The sequence below is a fragment of the Asparagus officinalis genome, chromosome 2 (genome assembly GCF_001876935.1).
Source record: "Asparagus officinalis chromosome 2, Aspof.V1, whole genome shotgun sequence".
Lineage (NCBI taxonomy): Eukaryota > Viridiplantae > Streptophyta > Magnoliopsida > Asparagales > Asparagaceae > Asparagus > Asparagus officinalis.
The window spans coordinates 60104969-60122714 of NC_033795.1; positions in this window are offsets into that span (position 1 = coordinate 60104969).

The following is a 17746-nucleotide window of genomic DNA, read 5'->3' on the forward strand; positions in this document are numbered from 1 at the left end:
GGTGGCTCGGTTTTGGCCGAGTCCTCCAAATGTTGGTTTTCGACGTTTTTCGGTTTCGCTGTTGATTTGGACTCTGATTTGTTGATCTGAATCCTGATTTGGCAGTAAACCCGCTTTGGTGTTTGAGTTCGAATCCGTTCTATGGTTGGATGACTCACTGACTCACCGAACCGTTAGCTTGATTCCGCATGCGAATGGATGTATTCCATTGTTTGCGTGCGGTTTGTTAGCCTCGTCGCCTCGTTGATCCGCTTCGTCGCGTGTCATTTGGCTTTGGTATTATGGACTAACGATCATGTTTAGATATGTCGCCCGATGGTTCGTTGGTTTGTCGAATCACCGTGCCGAGTTGTGCTAAGGGACCCATAGGCGGTTTTATACGCCTACAGATACCCCCTCCAAAGTATTTCAGCCTCGTTCTTTTATAGAAGAGTCTGGAATACTTTGGATATGATTGTCCCAACCTTCAGTCGGTGTAACGGGACCTTGGAATGGCTTCTGTTCTTGATTCCTTCAATCCTTCAGGCTATTCGGTGCTTCGTCGAATGTCTGTAAGGTTTCCGGTGTTGCATTTATTATCTGACCGTTGTCGGAATTTTAAACTTGAAGTCGATTCCTAATTTTCTAATCTTTTAGCTCGTGTTTGCTGGTTCAACATAGAACTGACCATCGATCGTTGACGTTGAGTCTTTATTTGCGACGCGTTATCCGGCGTAGTGTTGTTGAGTTATCCTTAAGAATATTTTTAGAAAAATATTCTCCAGAAACTTCTCAACCAAAAATAGGGAATAGTTTATACTCGTATACCTTATTGGAGTATTTTTCGTGCCCGAATGAGCTGAACCGGCCTGATAATGACCCAAAAAAGGCAGTAATTAGGCTCAAAAAATCTTCCAAGTCCTTTTTCCCCCACGTTGTTCTCCTTGGTGAGGCAATCGGGAAGAGCCTTGATTCTCCTTGGTGAGGATCGACGCTTTAAAGATGGGTTTTGCTTGGTCAAAACCATATCTCAAAATAAATAAAGGGGGCGTTTTGACGCTGCATTGTGCCTTATAAGGCAGGGATATATTGTCGATATACCCTATCTTATAAATGCGCAATGTGGCCAAATCGTCTCGCCCTTTATAAGGCAATGACTCTATCTTACCAATTTGTAAGATGAATTCAATTTCCTTTTATATCTGAAATTAACAAACACTTAACTGCTTGTTTTCAGTGGAATATCCTTCCGGAGCTTTTTCATCGCATGCGGTGAATGGACGTCGTGATGAGTATTATTCAACATCTGATGACTTTTCGCCCATTCCGCTCACCTCCCAGTTTGCTCCGGGCACGTCGTTGGAAGTTGTCCAAGTGGTGAGGGAAGGTGGCCATCAAGCTCTTCGCCAGCTGATCACAGATGCGCCTCTCGTGCAGGATGCCAGTTCCGTTCAGTCTCTTAGGAAGACTGACTTCTTGTTTGGAGACTCTACCAGGGATCCCGATGCAGTATTTATTGAGGCTGAGCAGTGGCTTTACCAGACTGGCAGTCGTTATATGTATTTGCCGAAGATTCCTCGACACCGTTCTTTGACTGAGCTCAGGCGCCAAGCTGTGAAGCGGGAGATGTCGTGGAGTTTGACAAAGGAACATGAGAGCGTTCACTGCGGCTATATTACTCATCAGGCAGTTCCTGGTTCGAGTCGAGATCACATTGTTGGACTACATCCTGGAGTACTGGGGCTAGATACTCCGCCTCGCAATGAGTTCCTCACCACTGCTTCTACTTTGAGGAATCGCCTCGCTATCTTAGGACGGGAGATGCCTGCACCGCGCCACAGATTCTATGGTTGGGTCCATTCTTTGGACAGGTTTTGGTGGGCTCGTATGACGAAGTATGTCTTGAGCCGATGGAGCGAGGAGTTACATGCTTGCGGTCTTTATGCAGCCATTCGGGCCACTATGCATGGCTTGCCTACAAGCGCGAAGCATTTCTTTGCCCTATGCGAGCTTTACAATCCAGATTCCAACACTTTTCTGACCAGGCACGGAGAGTTGCGTGTTATTTGTTCAGAAATCTAGAGAGCAATTCTGGTGAGGTTATTTGTGAGCTGGCACCACTCACTCCTTCAGGGGTTAATAGTCTACTGAAGAAGATTGACGCTCATTCCTATACCATTAGCAGTCCTGAGAGTGGCTTTCCTGCAGGGACCAAGTTTAAATCATTCTTATGGCATGCGACCGCACCGATTCGGCCGATGACCCTTCTCGCCGGTTACCTCGCCATCTGGTTAAAGAAATGCGTGGTCCCGTATCAGTCCGGTGATGCTTTGCCATTGGAAGTGCTCTACCCAGCGGTTCAACTTGCCTACAAAAAGGAACTTTCGCTTCTTCCGGTGATGGTGGCTAACATTCATCGAGGGCTTCGACAGATTTCTAGTGCTTTTACACGGAAGGAAAGTGAATCGCCGGCTCAGATTCCTACCATTAAGGGGGAGCTTCCGTACACTTATTTGATGGCTTGGTTCGTCCTTCATCATTCTGATATGATGTCGGTACCGAACACCACAGACCACTCTGTTCCCCTACTACAGTTGCTTGAGAATGGCAAGTGGGAGGGACGAGGATTCCCAGACATCAGAAAGCAGCTACAGGTCCACAAGTGTTGGGCATTTTCCACTTGCTTTCCGCAGTTCTCCAGTCGATATGGTGAGTGTTTGATTGATGAGGAGAAGCCGAGAGAGGGAGAAGCCGAGGGAGTATAGGACTTATCTGGATATGGGCTGCTTTAATTGGCTAGTGAACATTAGGCCGGGTTATCTGACCTTCCGGGTGAGGAATCAGTGTTTTATAGAGCCATATCTACCCTGCCAATTCGCCCGCTAGTTTGGTTATGATCAGCTTTATGTCGGGAATCCACGTCAGCAGCTTTGGACTCATGGAGGTTTGGTGGACGGTCTTCGTGCATGGTTGTGGACCGTGACGGGTTGCACTGGTGCTAAGTTCAGTCTCCCGAGTGCTGAGCGGCAGTTGAATCTCACCTTCTTAAGCTGCAGGTGGTTGTTAGCAGCTAATAAAACTATCCTCATGAAGCCGATCGAAGAGCTAGTGGCCGAGGAAGCTTCTCAGGTTGATTCTCGTGTGATTCGGGAGCATGCTCGGTCACAGAGGACACGGAGCAAGACTCGTCGGATTGACGAAGAGGGAAAGAAGATCTTCAATTCTGCTGATGAGGCTTCAGGCGGAGATCTTGAAGATTACGAGGACTGTTCCGAGCGAGGTTAGCTACCTATTCTTTCCTTCTGTCTTCCAAAATTATTAATCTTGACAGTTGTTTGATGTTTTAGGGACCGCAGCTGACAAGGATGAAGAGTTCCGTCCTTTTTCCCAGGCGAGACCTTCGATTGTTGTCCCTGCCGCTAGGCGAAAGAGATTAGCCCACAAGCCGCATGCAGATTCACGAGCATCTGAGATGGATTTGGCTGGTGATGATCCTGCTAGCGACGGAGGTAACATCTACCCTATAGATCATCCATTTGATCATTTAGAACTTCGACTCATGCTTTTCCGTCTCTATGTAGGAGAGCGTGGGGATAGCGAGATGAGTCCTGATCCTGCTCCTCATGATTATGTACCTTCTGGTGAGCCTGACTCACCGTACCAGGTAGAAAAGCCTGCAGAAGCTGCTGACGTTAGGGAGGCTATCAATGTAGGACCCAATTCAGCGAATCCAGGTACATCTACCATTGATAATATATCTTTTAGATGGCACACAAAGAAGTTGAACGATCCAAAATTCGTGCATTCCCTAATCGTCTCTATGCTTCTTACTCTTTTTAGACAAATTGCAGGAGGCAAACGTGGATCTTGGGAATAGAGAGGCTGACATACCCATAAGAGGTAACTTGTTTCTATTGGTCGTAGTTCCTTTATTTTCTTTCACACTCATATTCTCTTGTGTCAGATTTCTCAACTGATGATTTTGACGAGGAAGGTTTGCTTGTGGACACTCCTATGCTCCACTTCATGTATGGCTCTCCTCAGATTGATGACCAGATGCCTGAGGATATGTTTCCTGAGTCTACACTCCCTAAGAATCCCGAGGATTGTTCTTTTGAAGGTACGTGCCTCTTCTCAAGTTAATTATAGGACTAGCTAATTTTTGACTAATGCAGCTATAATGTGATGCATTTGAGCATTCCGTTTTGTGTTTAACAGGAGCTTTTGTTATTGTCTGACCGTTGTCGGAATTTTGAACTTTGAAGTCGGTTCCTGATTTAGCTGACCATCGATTGTTGGCGTCGAGTCTTTATCTGCAACGCGTTGTCCGGCGTCTTATTGTTTGAGTTATCCTTAAGAATATTTATAGAAAACATTCTCCAGGAACTTCTCAAAAATTAGGGAATAGTTTATACTCATATACCTTATTGGAGTATTAAGAAGCAGTTTATACTCATATACTTTTCGGAGTGTTTAAGAAGCAGTTTATACTCGTATACTTTTCGGAGTATTGATTCTTTCATTGCAACGCATTGATAGGCGTTGACCTAGGGTTACGCGTTGTCCGGCGTTGACCTTAGGGTTTTGGACGTCGTACGTTGACTGTTTGATTGCAACGCGTTGACTGGCGTTGACCTAGGGTTACGCGTTGTCCGGCGTTGACCTTAGGGTTTCGAACGTCGTTGGATGCTCAAGTCACGAGACCAACTAATGGAGCTGATGCGTCAGTGACTTTCGTATTTATAGGATTTTTGGCAAATCCTCAGCCATCAACGGGTTTGATGCGCCTTTACCGACTACCGTTTGAGTCGGGCTAGCATGCGGATTGTTCAAGTCCGTTCCGCATGTGACGTTAAGCTAAAAGAGTTAACCCTTTTAGTGCTACGATATTGAATACGTAGACTTCATCTTTCTCACGGGAATAGATTACCCGGCGACGCGTGTTAGGCGTTGACTTTGGGGTTTTTGGCAAACCCTCAGCCTTCAACGGGTTTGATAAGCCTTTACCGACTATCGTTTGAATCGGGCTAGCATGCGGATTGTCTAAATCCGTTCCGCATGTAACGTTGTGATAAGAGAGTGAATTCTCTGAGACTTTGTGCTATGATGTCGAATACATAGACTTCGCCATTGTTACGGGAATAGGCTACTCGGTGACACGTGTTAGTTGTTGACTTTAGGATTTTTAGCTAACCCCTAACCTTCAACGGATTTGATTAGCCTTTACCGACTACCGTTTGAGTTGGGCTAGCATGCGGATTGTCTAAATCCGTTCTGCATTTAACGTTATGCTAAGAGAGTGAATTCTCTTAGACTCGGCGTTACGACTTCGAATACGTAGACTTCGCCCTTGTTACGGGAATAGGCTACCCGGCAACGTGTATTAGATGCTGACTTATCCCTACTTAGGCTTTGGGATAAAATACCCCAGAATCGAACTCTGGTGTCTTTTTCTACGGAGAAAGACTAAACCGGCGACGCGTGTTAGGCGTCGGCGTATCCTTTCTTAGGATTCAGGATGAAATTCCCCATGCGTGTAAGGCATGGATTTTGGTGTTATTAATAAAAAACTGTCACAATATTAAATATGTGAACGGGTGTTCTTTTTAACGGTTAAGAACTAACCGGCAGCGCGGGTTAAGCGCAGACTTATCCTTGCTTAGGTTTCAGGATAGAATACCCCAGAATCGAACCGGAAAAAGACTAAACCGGCCGCGCGTGTTAGGCGCAGACTTATCCCTGCTTAGGATTCAGGATAAACTTCCTAGGATGAATCCTAGATTGATAAATTTTGGAAAAGATCGGTCCGGGAAAGGAAAAATTTTATATTCTATTTCCCGGTCTTCTTTTAGGGTGAAGGCGAACCCGAAAAAGCAAGGAAGGAAGAATTTTATATTCTATTCCCTGATTCTGGAAAGGAAGAATTTTATATTCTATTTCCAGCGCAAAAGAAACTAAAAGTGGGATCTCCACTCCGAGAATCTGGAAAATCTAGATAAACTTACCTTTTATAGGATTGGTTATCTAAACTGAAGATGAGTTTCTCGTTTATCGAAATGAAATTTCAACTTAGGTTATAACCATAAGAAGGCTTAACCAAAGAGAAAAAGAAGGGAGTCCTTTCGTTTATCGAAAGGGGATTCTAAACTGAAAGTGGACCTCTTGTTCATGGAAAGAGTCAAGAGGGCCAGAAAGATATTTTTGGTGAACTCACAGTCAATTGAAATTGATCAGTGAGGGATTTTGGTGGTGAAAATAATTTTGGGTTATCCTCTAGAATATTAAGTGTAATATTCTTCAAGGAACTTCCCGATAAATGGGTTATCCTGAATGTACTAGGGATAGTACTTTTTCAGGAACTTCCCATTTATTGGCATTAATTGCCTAGCGCCCTCTTGAGTAATTAGGCGATATGCACCGTTTGAGTAGACTGTGTCTATCACAAACGGTCCTTCCCATTTGGGTTCAAATTTACCTTTCTTCTTGGAGTTGAGGATTATCGGTCGGCGAGCAGCGAGGACCAGATCTCCTTCCTTGAAGCTTCTCTGTCGGACTCTTTTGTTAAAAGCCCTAGATATTCTGGCTTGATAAAACTCAATGTGTTGTTGAGCTTCCAAGCGCTTTTCATCCAACATTTCGAGTTCTTCGAGACGTTTCTGGTGTTGTTCTTCTGTCGTCATCTTAGTCGCGAGGGCGATCCGAAGGGATGGGATTTGGATCTCCAATGGTAGCAACAGCTTCACATCCGTATACCAACGAATATGGGGTGGCCCCTGTAGGTGTGCGTATGGTTGTGCGATAAGCCCAGAGTGCTTCACCGAGTTTATCATCCCAGTCTCGTTTATTAGTCTTCACGAGCTTTGACAGGATCTTAATGATCGTCTTGTTAAATACCTCAGCCAATCCATTCGCAGCGGGATAATAAGCTGTTGACGAAACATCTTGAATTTTGAACTTGTCACAAAACCTGACGAAGGCGTTGCTTATGAACTGTGGACCGTTGTTATGAATGATCCGTCTTGGCACGCCGTGTCGGTATATAACATGATGTTTGATGAAATTGATGACGTTGTTAGTCTTCACTTCTCTAAGCGGAATCGCTTCGGCCCACTTTGAAAAGTAATCCGTGATTGCGAGAATGAATCGATCACCTTTGACTGAAGGGGGAAAAATAGGACTGACAATGTCCATACCCCATGTCTCGAACGACCAAGACGTGGTTGACGTGTGTAAACGCTCTGGTGGTTGGTGCATATAATTTGCATCTATTTGACAAGCATGACACTCTCGGGCGTATTCGATTGCGTCACAAACCATTGTTGGCCAAAAATATCCCATTCTCCTGATGCGATCATACAGTTTGGGACCAGGCTGATGCGCACCACATTCTCCTTCGTGTGCTTCCTTAAGAACTTCTTCTGCTTCTTTGTTCGAAAGGCATCGGAGTAACAAACCATCGTACCCTCTACGGTATAATGTATGGGTCTCGGTATTATAGAAGAATCTTGGTGCTCTTCGGCGAATTGATTCCCTTTCCTTTACATCCTCTGGCAAAATACCATATTGGACGTAGTCAATGATAGGAAAACGCCAATCCCGGGACTCAGACCCAATTTGAGTTGAATTCACCTCCTTGGCGTTTATGTTTCTATCATCTTCCTCTTCAATATCCATATCGTATATAGTTATGCAGAGCTGATGCGTCCTTACTAAGACTAATAGTTCAGTTTCGGGAGGCTGCGCAAGTGATACCGCTAGTCCTGCCAGTGCATCCGCATAAGCGTTCTGGAGACGAGGGATGTATTCAATAAAGAATTCTTCAAAAGAATCTGCCATTTTGATGGCCTCCTGGCGGTACGGGATCAGGTCTTGGTTCCTGACTCCATACTCTCCACGGACTTGGTTGACTATCAATTGAGAATCCCCAAAAGCTTCGAGATATTCGACCCCCAGCTCCTTGGCGAAACTGAGTCCAATGAGAAGCGCGTTGTACTCGGCTACATTATTGGAACACGGACTAGTCAGTGAATAAGCCCGAGGCATCACATGCTTCCCCGGGGAAATTAAGAAAACTCCAACCCCGGAGGAGACTATAGAACATCCGGGGGTTATTGCCCTATTAACTGCCCTCGAAGCAACATCGGGCATCTGATTCTTCATCTTCTAAAGGGAATATTGTCCGAATCCTACCATAAGTTGCTCGTTTGATGGTTCCGGACTGCAGACGGGTTATACGCCGTGGTGCTTTCAGAATCGACTCGAGATTATCCCGTGCCGATGTCCCTTTGCTGGTCATATTAGTGGTGACCCTCGGAAGTTCCCCGTCTTCAACCACCGCTCTCCTTCGTCGAAAACGCCTAGGCCTTGATTTTTGCGTTTCGGTACTGAGCCTTTCGAAGATAGAAATTCTCTCGGGGACTGTATTGGTGCAATTACACTCCGACAATACTGCCCGAATGAGTTTGGAACAGGGGCATTGAGTCTCTATTTCTCGAGGACTCCTTTTCCTGGTTTTACTCGTACCCCCAACATGATAGTACAACTCGTCTGCTTGAAGGTTGGAGTAACCTATCGTGTGTTGGCACGACTTCTCAGGTATAACACTATCATCATCAGACGACAATGTTTCCTCCTGAGGGCGAACTGCCTTCTTTGGGCTTTCAAAAGTTACGCGCCTCGAAACATGCCTTTGTGGGCGTGAGTTCTCGGCGGGCTCCTGGACTTCAATGCACAAATTGGTGTGCTTAGCTGCCCTGATCTCTTTGTCATGTTGAGGGTGGCGGCGACCCCCAGCATGTTGAGTCGTTCGGGGCTTCTTTATCGGGCCCAAACGTTCTTGAACTGGAGCTTTGCATTGTCCATCGGGAAGTGGACCGAGGCGCTCCAAAACTGACTTCTTTCTTCGAGATGATTCTGCGTGATCTCCCAGAGTAGCCATGGGAATTATCGGCGATTTAGAGTTTTTCTCCGGTGGTTGAACTTTTGCTGGAGGCTGCAATGGTTGCTTTTTAGCCTGAATCGCCACTTCAGACTTCGGCCTCCAGACTTGGCGGGTTGGTAGCGGCTTCTTTGCCACCTCCTTCTGCAATCTTCTACGGGCTTCCGGGACTTGAGACCGTGCTTGCGCTGACAGTGCGCGACGCTTGCGAATGCGCTCTTCAAGCGTTGAACGATTCCGTTTGACACGGACCCATTCATTCGTTGGCGGCTTAGAGGAGCTGCCATTCATTGTTTGTTGAGGCTGTTTGCCTCTCCTGTTCTTCAGATCCACGTTATAGCGGATCCCGTCCGTGGACTCCATCGCTTTTGCGAGTTGCCGCGCCAAGCGTTGACGTCGCCTCTGGTGGGCTCTCTTCAAGAGAGTCACAACGCCCTCAACGGTGGAGGCATCGGCGAGAACAGGGTTGACCTGGTTGGAGGTGCGAGGAGGGTGTGAGAACTACGTCATGAGGGTGACAACGCAGGGCAACATGAGGTGGCGATCAATATGGTGAGAGTTTGTTGGCGTTATGTACTCTTCATACCAACAAACTTTCTCCTGGAGAGACCTTCTTGAGCTGCGGGGGAGAGGGTGGGATCCGGAGAGAAAGGAGGGGATGGGAGCAGAGATACTCCTGTCCGGGGTCAAACATTTGCTGTGTGAGCGGTGAGTTGATATAGAACTCTTCGCGGGACGAGATTGAATCGCGCGGCTTCGGCGACGCAAGCGATTCAGGCAGGAGGATCGTGGTCCACTGTGTTCCGCGCAGATTGTTCAGCGAGGGAAAATTGCTTTCTTCTGATTGCCATTGATTAAGTGTTGTTACATATTATGGTTCCACGATCGTCTTTTTGATAAGATAGGGTTAAGCAATGAAGAATCAAAAGAAAATGAAATAGCAATTTCCTTTATTTGTCGAAAAAATGCGGCGAGAGCGCCCAGGCGCTGTTTTGTGCTCGCTTTGTGGGTTCTCGCGCTGGCGCCGGGGTTATGATCGTGGACGACCGTGATCTTGATTGCGGTGGAGTTGACGGTGATAATGTGGGGAGAAGATGGTGCGTATTTATGATAGGGAGAGGAGAGTGATTTGGAGTTATTGAGAGCGAGTGAGTGAGTTTTATTAGGGTAGACGCTGTTGATGGTCGGGTTAGTTGGTGGTAGAAGGCGCCAAACTTCTTAGATGGGTACTAGCTACGATGTACAGGACGGTTGAAAAATGTCCAAGTCTTCAAGCTTCAAAACTCCAAGATTCGGTTCTCAGTCCGGCCAGAGTTTCGCTCAAAAGTTCCGAACCTGCAACAATGAGCCCCCCCTGACCTATTATTAAGCCGTGCAGATCTGTGGCTTGGTGAGAGGTGGAGGATCGGGTGGGGCGAACCGACGCTTGGTGGGGCTCGCCAGCTGGCGGACACAAAAGGTGGCATCGGCACGAGCCACCTTTTGGTGGCTCGGTTTTGGCCGAGTCCTCCAAATGTTGGTTTTCGACGTTTTTCGGTTTCGCTGTTGATTTGGACTCTGATTTGTTGATCTGAATCCTGATTTGGCAGTAAACCCGCTTCGGTGTTTGAGTTCGAATCTGTTCTATGGTTGGATGACTCGCTGACTCACCGAACCGTTAGCTTGATTCCGCATGCGAATGGATGTATTCCATTGTTTGCGTGCAGTTCGTTAGCCTCGTCGCCTCATTGATCCGCTTCGTCGCGTGTCATTTGGCTTTGGTATTATGGACTAACGATCGTGTTTAGATATGTCGCCCGATGGTTCGTTGGTTTGTCGAATCACCATGCCGAGCTGTGCTAAGGGACCCATAGGCGGTTTTATACGCCTACAATCATACTCATTCTTTTTTCAAATCCACTCTCACTTACACTTGCACCTATTCACACACCATTTTCACTCTCTCAATGTCTTCACAATCACATTCACTTATCACTCCGACTTGTCACGCACACAACATAAGAACCAATTTCATATTTTCTTCTACAAAACACCATCCTCGTGGGATCGATATCTTAAATACTATAACTTGACACGGTTGTGCACTTGCAACCTTTTTGGTACATGTTTATGCCGCATCAAGTTTTTGGCGCCGTTGCCGGGGAAGGTGCTTAAGTAGGTTTTAATTATTTTGGTTCTTTAACTTGTGTGTTTTTTGTGAAGGAAACGCTTGGAACTTGAAGATCGCGGATTGGAGAGCTAGGATTTGAAGATTTGCTTTAAGGTAAGTCCTCTTTTTAGTTTTTAATTCCACCCTTTAGCTACTTTTTCACAATTAGAGACAATTAGGATTTTAAAAAAAAAAATTATTTCCCGTTGACCATAATAAAATTCATCCTCCACTCTAACATTTACTAACAAGATAATAAATTCAAACAAATTCCCCCTTCTCATTTGTTTGATTGTTAACCCTAATTTAAAAAAAAAAGTTTTTTTTCCATCCTTTTTAGCTGCTTTTAATTCATAGGGTTGCATTTCATATTGATAGTAGGAATTCACCAAGTCATTTGAGCATCTTGATTTGGCACACACTTAAAAATATCTTTAAGGGCAAAAACCCATAATCAAGATAAGGTGAGGGATTTCATCACCCTTTCCTTAGCCCAAAAATCACTAATTCCTCACTTCACAAACCCAAGCCTAATAAAACTCATTAGACGTTGGCCCCTAAGGATTCGAGCTCAATAAGGAACAAGAAATCCTTAAGTGAACCGGTTTAAGTTTTCTCAGATTAGTTGGTGTCTAAGGCAAGGTTTAGGGGTTGCGTAAAGCGCTCCGTAAGGAAAGAGGTACTTAATTGATCTTTGATCACCCTCTAGTACTATCCTTACCTGGCTAACTACCTAGGTAAAACTTTTATCTTTTCACTGTAGGAGTTTTTGGTTAGGAGCTGGTCTAGTTGAGTTAGGCTAAACCCTAGAATTAGAGTTGATTGAAAAGTGATTGCTTTAATTTGTTTTTGTTAGGATTTTTTCTTTTTCTTTATCTTCTCATAAATAAAAAAATTAATTTTCTTTCTTTTCTTTAAAAAAATAAAAAAAATAAAAATTAAAAAAATAAAAAGAAATATTTTGGTGTATGCAACAGTGGATTAGGGATAATACACATCGATTAATTCGCTTTGAACCAATCATAGAAATGGAGCATCCTAATCCACCCGTTCTTCATGATATGTGCTATCCCATTAGGAATGCAATCCCCTCATGCATTAGGCTCCCCGAAACAAATGGAATAAATTTTAAGCTTAGACCGCAATACATAAACATGCTTCCCAAATTCCTTGGAAATGAAACAGAAGACGCATATATTTTTATTTCGGAATTTGAGGAAGTGTGTATTATGATTGAAATGAGAGAATTAAATGAAGATGCGGTTAAGTTTAGATTTATTCCATTTGCTCTTAAGGATAAAGCTAAAAAATGGCTGTACAGCTTACCAACAAATTCCATCTCAACTTGGGATGAATTTGTCACTGTTTTTCTTAAGAAAATTTTCCCTATTCATAAAACGGTAAAGCTAAGAAACAGCATTCAAAACTTTAAAATTATTCCGGGAGAACCTTTTTGGAAGTATTTTGACCGATTTAAAAATCTTCTTATCCAATGTCCTCATCACGGTTTAGAGAAATGGCGATTGTGCCAAATAATTTATGAGGGATTAGATTATTCTGCAAAAACTTCCTTAGAATCAATGTGCCACGGGGATTTTATGAGGAAAAATGCTGATGAAGCTTGGGAGTTTTTGGAGAGTCTTTCTGAAAAAACAATGCAATGGGAACAGTGCGATGACAGGGTTTCATCAGTTCCCCATTCTAAGTCTAGTGGTCTTTCCTTGGAGTCAAACATTGCTTCTGAAGCGAAGATGGCGACAATTCTGCGGAGGTTAGAAGCCTTAGAAATTAAGGAACGAGCTCCAGCTCAACTCAATCATGTTTCTTTCCCAGGATGTCATAATTGTCAGTCTCCTACCCACGTTTCAGAGGAATGCCCTCTCCTAGGAAATAACAAGAAACCACAATTCATTAGAACAGATGAACGCTGTATTCCAGCACCCTAGAAATGATCCATTTTCTCCAACCTACAATCCAGGTTGGAGAAATCATCCCAACTTTGCATGGAATATAGGAAATTCTCCCGGAACTCAAAATTTCACTCCCGCTTCGACCTAACATTTTCCTAGGGGAAATACAGTTCCGTTCAATTCTCATTCACAATTTCAACAACCCAATCTGCCATATCAAAATCAGTCTCCTCTTCATCAAGCTGTAATTCAGACTCCTCACAATCCAGATCAGGATAAACGTCTCAATGTCTTGGAAAGGGGTTTAGAAACCATAATTAAGGCCTCTACTCAAACCACGAATATGTTGACTCAAACGTCTAGCACGCTGAATTCCTTCATGCAATCAATTGGACAAATGCTCAACTCCAACACTCAAGCTATAGCTAGATTAAAATCCTAACTTGGTCAACTAGCTAGTGCCGTGAGTGAAAGAGAGAAAGGAAAATTTACGAGTCAACCCGTGGTTAACCCTAATAACACAGGATGCAGTTCATCCTATGAAGCTCAAGTGAATGCAATCCATTCACTTCAGTCAGGAAGACAGGTCGATAATCAAATAAGAACTCCTCCAAGTCAAACTTTTGATCCAATACAAAATCCTTCTTCTTCTCCTTCTGATGAATCTATTCAACAATCACTCCCTTCAGATGACCAAGAACCTGAACCCGAACCTGAGCCTGCTTTTGATAGATTTAGACCAGTTGCTCCCTTTCCAGATAGACTCAGGTCTAGGAAACACTCTCCTCAGGAAGAGAAGATCCTAGAAACATTCAAGCAGGTTAAGGTCAACATTCCTCTCTTAGATGCAATTGAACAAATTCCATCTTATGCTAAATTTTTAAAAGAATTATGCACTAAGAAGAGGAGAATAAATGTTCGAAAGAAAGTCTTTTTAGCCGCCAATATCAGTGAAATGCTGTCAAATCCCATACCTTTGAAACGTAAAGATCCAGGTTCCCCCATCATTTCATGTATCATTGGTAATACTCACATTTATAAGGCGTTTTTAGACTTAGGGGCCAGTGTCAATTTGCTTCCTTATTCAGTCTATCAGCAATTGGGTCTAGGTGTACTGAACCCAACCAAATGCACCTTACAGTTGGCTGATAGATCTGTCAAGGTCCCTATGAGTGAGTTAGAGGATGTTCTGATTAAGGTTGGATATTTTATTTTTTCAGTAGATTTTGTAGTCTTGGAAACACAGCCTGTTTCCAATCCCAAAGGACAGATACCTGTCATCTTAGGACGACCGTTCTTAGCCACTTCTAATGCTCTCATCAACTGTAGAACTGGCCAAATGAAGCTGTCCTTTGGAAATTTGACTGCTGATCTCAATATTTTTAATCTAGGGGACCAACCAAATAATCAGCCTCTAGAAATAAACTACATTCAGGAAAGATCAGAAGAAGAAGAAGAAGAGTCTGATTTGAGTTTTGAGGAAATTTTTGGTGAGGAGTTGGAAATAGCAGATCAAGTCTTTGAGAATAATGAAACTGTGTTAAATATGTGCTGCTTTGAATTAAATTTTGAAGAACTCTTTCTTGATGAACTTAGATTCTTGGAGAATAATCAACAACCAAATTTTCAAAACTGCACAGAAGAATTGGTTGTTAGAAAACAAAACTTTACAGTACAAGAGTCTAAGTTCATTAAGAAATGTAAAATGCATAACACCAATAATACCTACCTTACTTTGTTGCAAGAATTACTGAACACCCCGAAATGCTTGGAAATTCACATTATTGATTATATCATTCTGAATTTGTTTAAAATCCGGGGAAGAATTTTCAACAGTAAGGTAGGATTCAATGTAGAACAGGAACTCTTCATGTTGAATACTTCATTCTACATTGTTTATTTTGTTTATTTTAGAATAATAAAAAGAATTTATTCTTCTCTCATGTGAGAGTTTCTTGTTTAGTTTAAAAAAAAAGAAAAAAAAAGAAAAAAAGAGAAAAAAAAGAAAAAAAAGAAAAGGAAAAAAAGAAAGAAGAATAAATTTTTTGTTTTCATCCTCCTCAGACCAAAGGTAATTGTAGATTTTTATCAGCGGACCAAATATAAGTGTTTCACTTTTATCTGCTTTACTTTATGCATCATAGAGTTTGCATTGAGGACAATGCAAAATTTAGGTGTGGGGGTGAGAATTAGTTATTTTTTCTCTTTATTTTACATTTTTAGTTACATTTTTTTCCCTTTTTCTTAAAAAAAAATTATAAAAATATCGTCACTTGCCAAATTTATAGAGTTATGTAATAATTAATTTATTTGATAAATTTGAAATTTTCTAATCCCTAGTTGGTTATTTACTTAAGTTCACTTTTTATGATAACTCTAAATAAATTTCTTAAGAAATAATTTTCAAAGTAGTATACTTTACTTAAGCCTTGACTTGGACTTTTATTTAAAATAATGAATTTTTTGCATGCTTAACTTAGAGTTGAAAATAATTTTTTTTCAAAGTGTCTTGATTTACATATTTTCAAAATATATATACATATACAAAAAAAAAAATTGAAAAAGAAGAGTGCGAAAAATGGGCAACAAAAGAAAAGAAAAGAAAAAAAAATTCTTGAATTCAAGGTGATTCTATCTTATAAAGCCTAAGCTGACCGAGTAATTAAACCCAAGGAGTATTTCCATACTTAATGACCTAAGCCCATTTGGGTTGGGATCCATTGGCCCAAAACTCGTTAAATGGTCACTTAGAAAGCCCGTTAAAGAAGAAAAAAATCACCAAGGAAGAAAGAGTTAAAAATTTTTTTTTTAAAAAAAACTAATAAATGTTTTATAGTTGTATATATGGTCTTAGAAAATATTTTAAATCAAGCATCTTGAAAATTATTTAAAACAAAGAGTTAGCATGTTCTTTTTAAAACTTTTAAATTAAATTTCTAAGTTTGGCTTGGTTTCGTATTGCTACAATGAGAAGATTTTCTTGAAAATATACCTTAGAGTTATATATAAAAATGTTTTCTTGAGTGATAACTGGCTCCAATTAGATTATCTAAAAGTTATCAAGTGAATTTAGTTATTTACTGACTTCTTTAATTTGGCAAGTTGACCGAATTTTGTGGGTATATTCACTGCAAACCCTCACGAGACTATAACTCGTCCACTAGGGTAACCTAGGGGTTTAAAGGCTTGTTATATACGCTAAATACAACCGCGATTCCTGTGAAAGTAAGTTAGGATTTTCTTTTCATTTTCTTTGCTAGAGGACTAGCAAAAGTTTAGGTGTGGGGGTATTTGATAATCATATTTTATTATAATTTTATACCCTCATTACCTATTTTACATGAATAAATATACCATTAATAATTGTTTTTAGATTAGTTTATACATAAATGAATGGAAATATAAATAAATATTTTTAAATGTAAAAACCCCTCAAAATCTCTCTTCTCTATTTTTGTAGCATTTTAGAAGCACATTGAAGCAAAAAGCCAATAGAACCGGACTGCTGGACTTGGTTGTAGAGGCTTAGAATTTCAAAATCAAACGTGAACTTGGATGCAAATAATTGAAATGAAGTGGGCTTTTATGTATTTATTCAAGATTATAAAACCGGACTTATTTGCAAAATGACTTGTGGACTTTGCTCTTCAATTTTCTTTTAAAAAATCATTTGAATGGGGAGGATCTCCAAGGACCGGACTTTGAGGTGCTGCAGAATTTGGAAGTTGTGGGCCGGATTTGTTTGTAGCTTTTCATTTGCATTTTGGAAAATCACAAGTTGCTGCAGAAATTTTAACACATGGGCCGAAAATCAGAAGTGGGCCGGATTATGCTGCATGGACTTTGGTTTAAAAATCAAATGAAGATAGGCTAGGCTGCAGAAAATTAAATCATTCATGACCGAACTTAGGCTGCAAAAGAACAAAAAGCAAATTCAATGGTGGAGATTGTTGCTTGGGGCTCAAGACAAATCCAATGGCTCATATTCATTGAAGATTACTATAAATAGGGGTAGAGAGTGAGGGGTTAGAGGTGTGAAAATTTTTGTAACTCCTTTTGGAGAGGAGGGCTACTCTTAATTGAGAAGGCCTTCCAAAATTGTAACTTTAGTTGCAATTAATAATAATAATTTTTTCACCACTTTAAATTTTTCTCTTCTTCTCTTTGTTGGATGATGAAGATGAAGATGAAGATGGAGAATTATTTGAAGGTTTGCATTTCTTTTCTTTTTCTCTTTTATTGCTTATTAGTGTAGATTTATTTCTATGCTTGTAGTTTAGATTTTATTTTCTTGTTAAATAGCCAAGAGGCTAGAACCCTCTTGCCTTAGATTTATTTCATGCTTATAGAATAGATTTATTGCATTTAATTCTTGCAATTTTATTTTGTAGTTTAGATTTTGCAATTTATTTTGTAGTTAGATTTTAATTTCTTATATTATTCACCTTGAGGCTAGAACCCTTTTGGGTTTAGTTTTTCTTTTTGTTTATTTTTATTTTGTTTGATTCGCCTTTAGGCTAGAACCCTCTAGGGAATCACCCTTTCTAAGAAGTGGGTTCAATTTTAGATTATCCATATCTATAATTGAATCCACCATCTTTAATTTCTTGCATTTTCTTTTATTCTAGAATTTTGTTCTTCATTCTTGATTTTTTATTTGTTTCTTGATTTTATTCATTTTTTCCTTCTCACCTTATTGATCATACTCATTGTTTTTTCAAATCCACTCTCACTTACACTTGCACCTATTCACACATCATTTTCACTCTC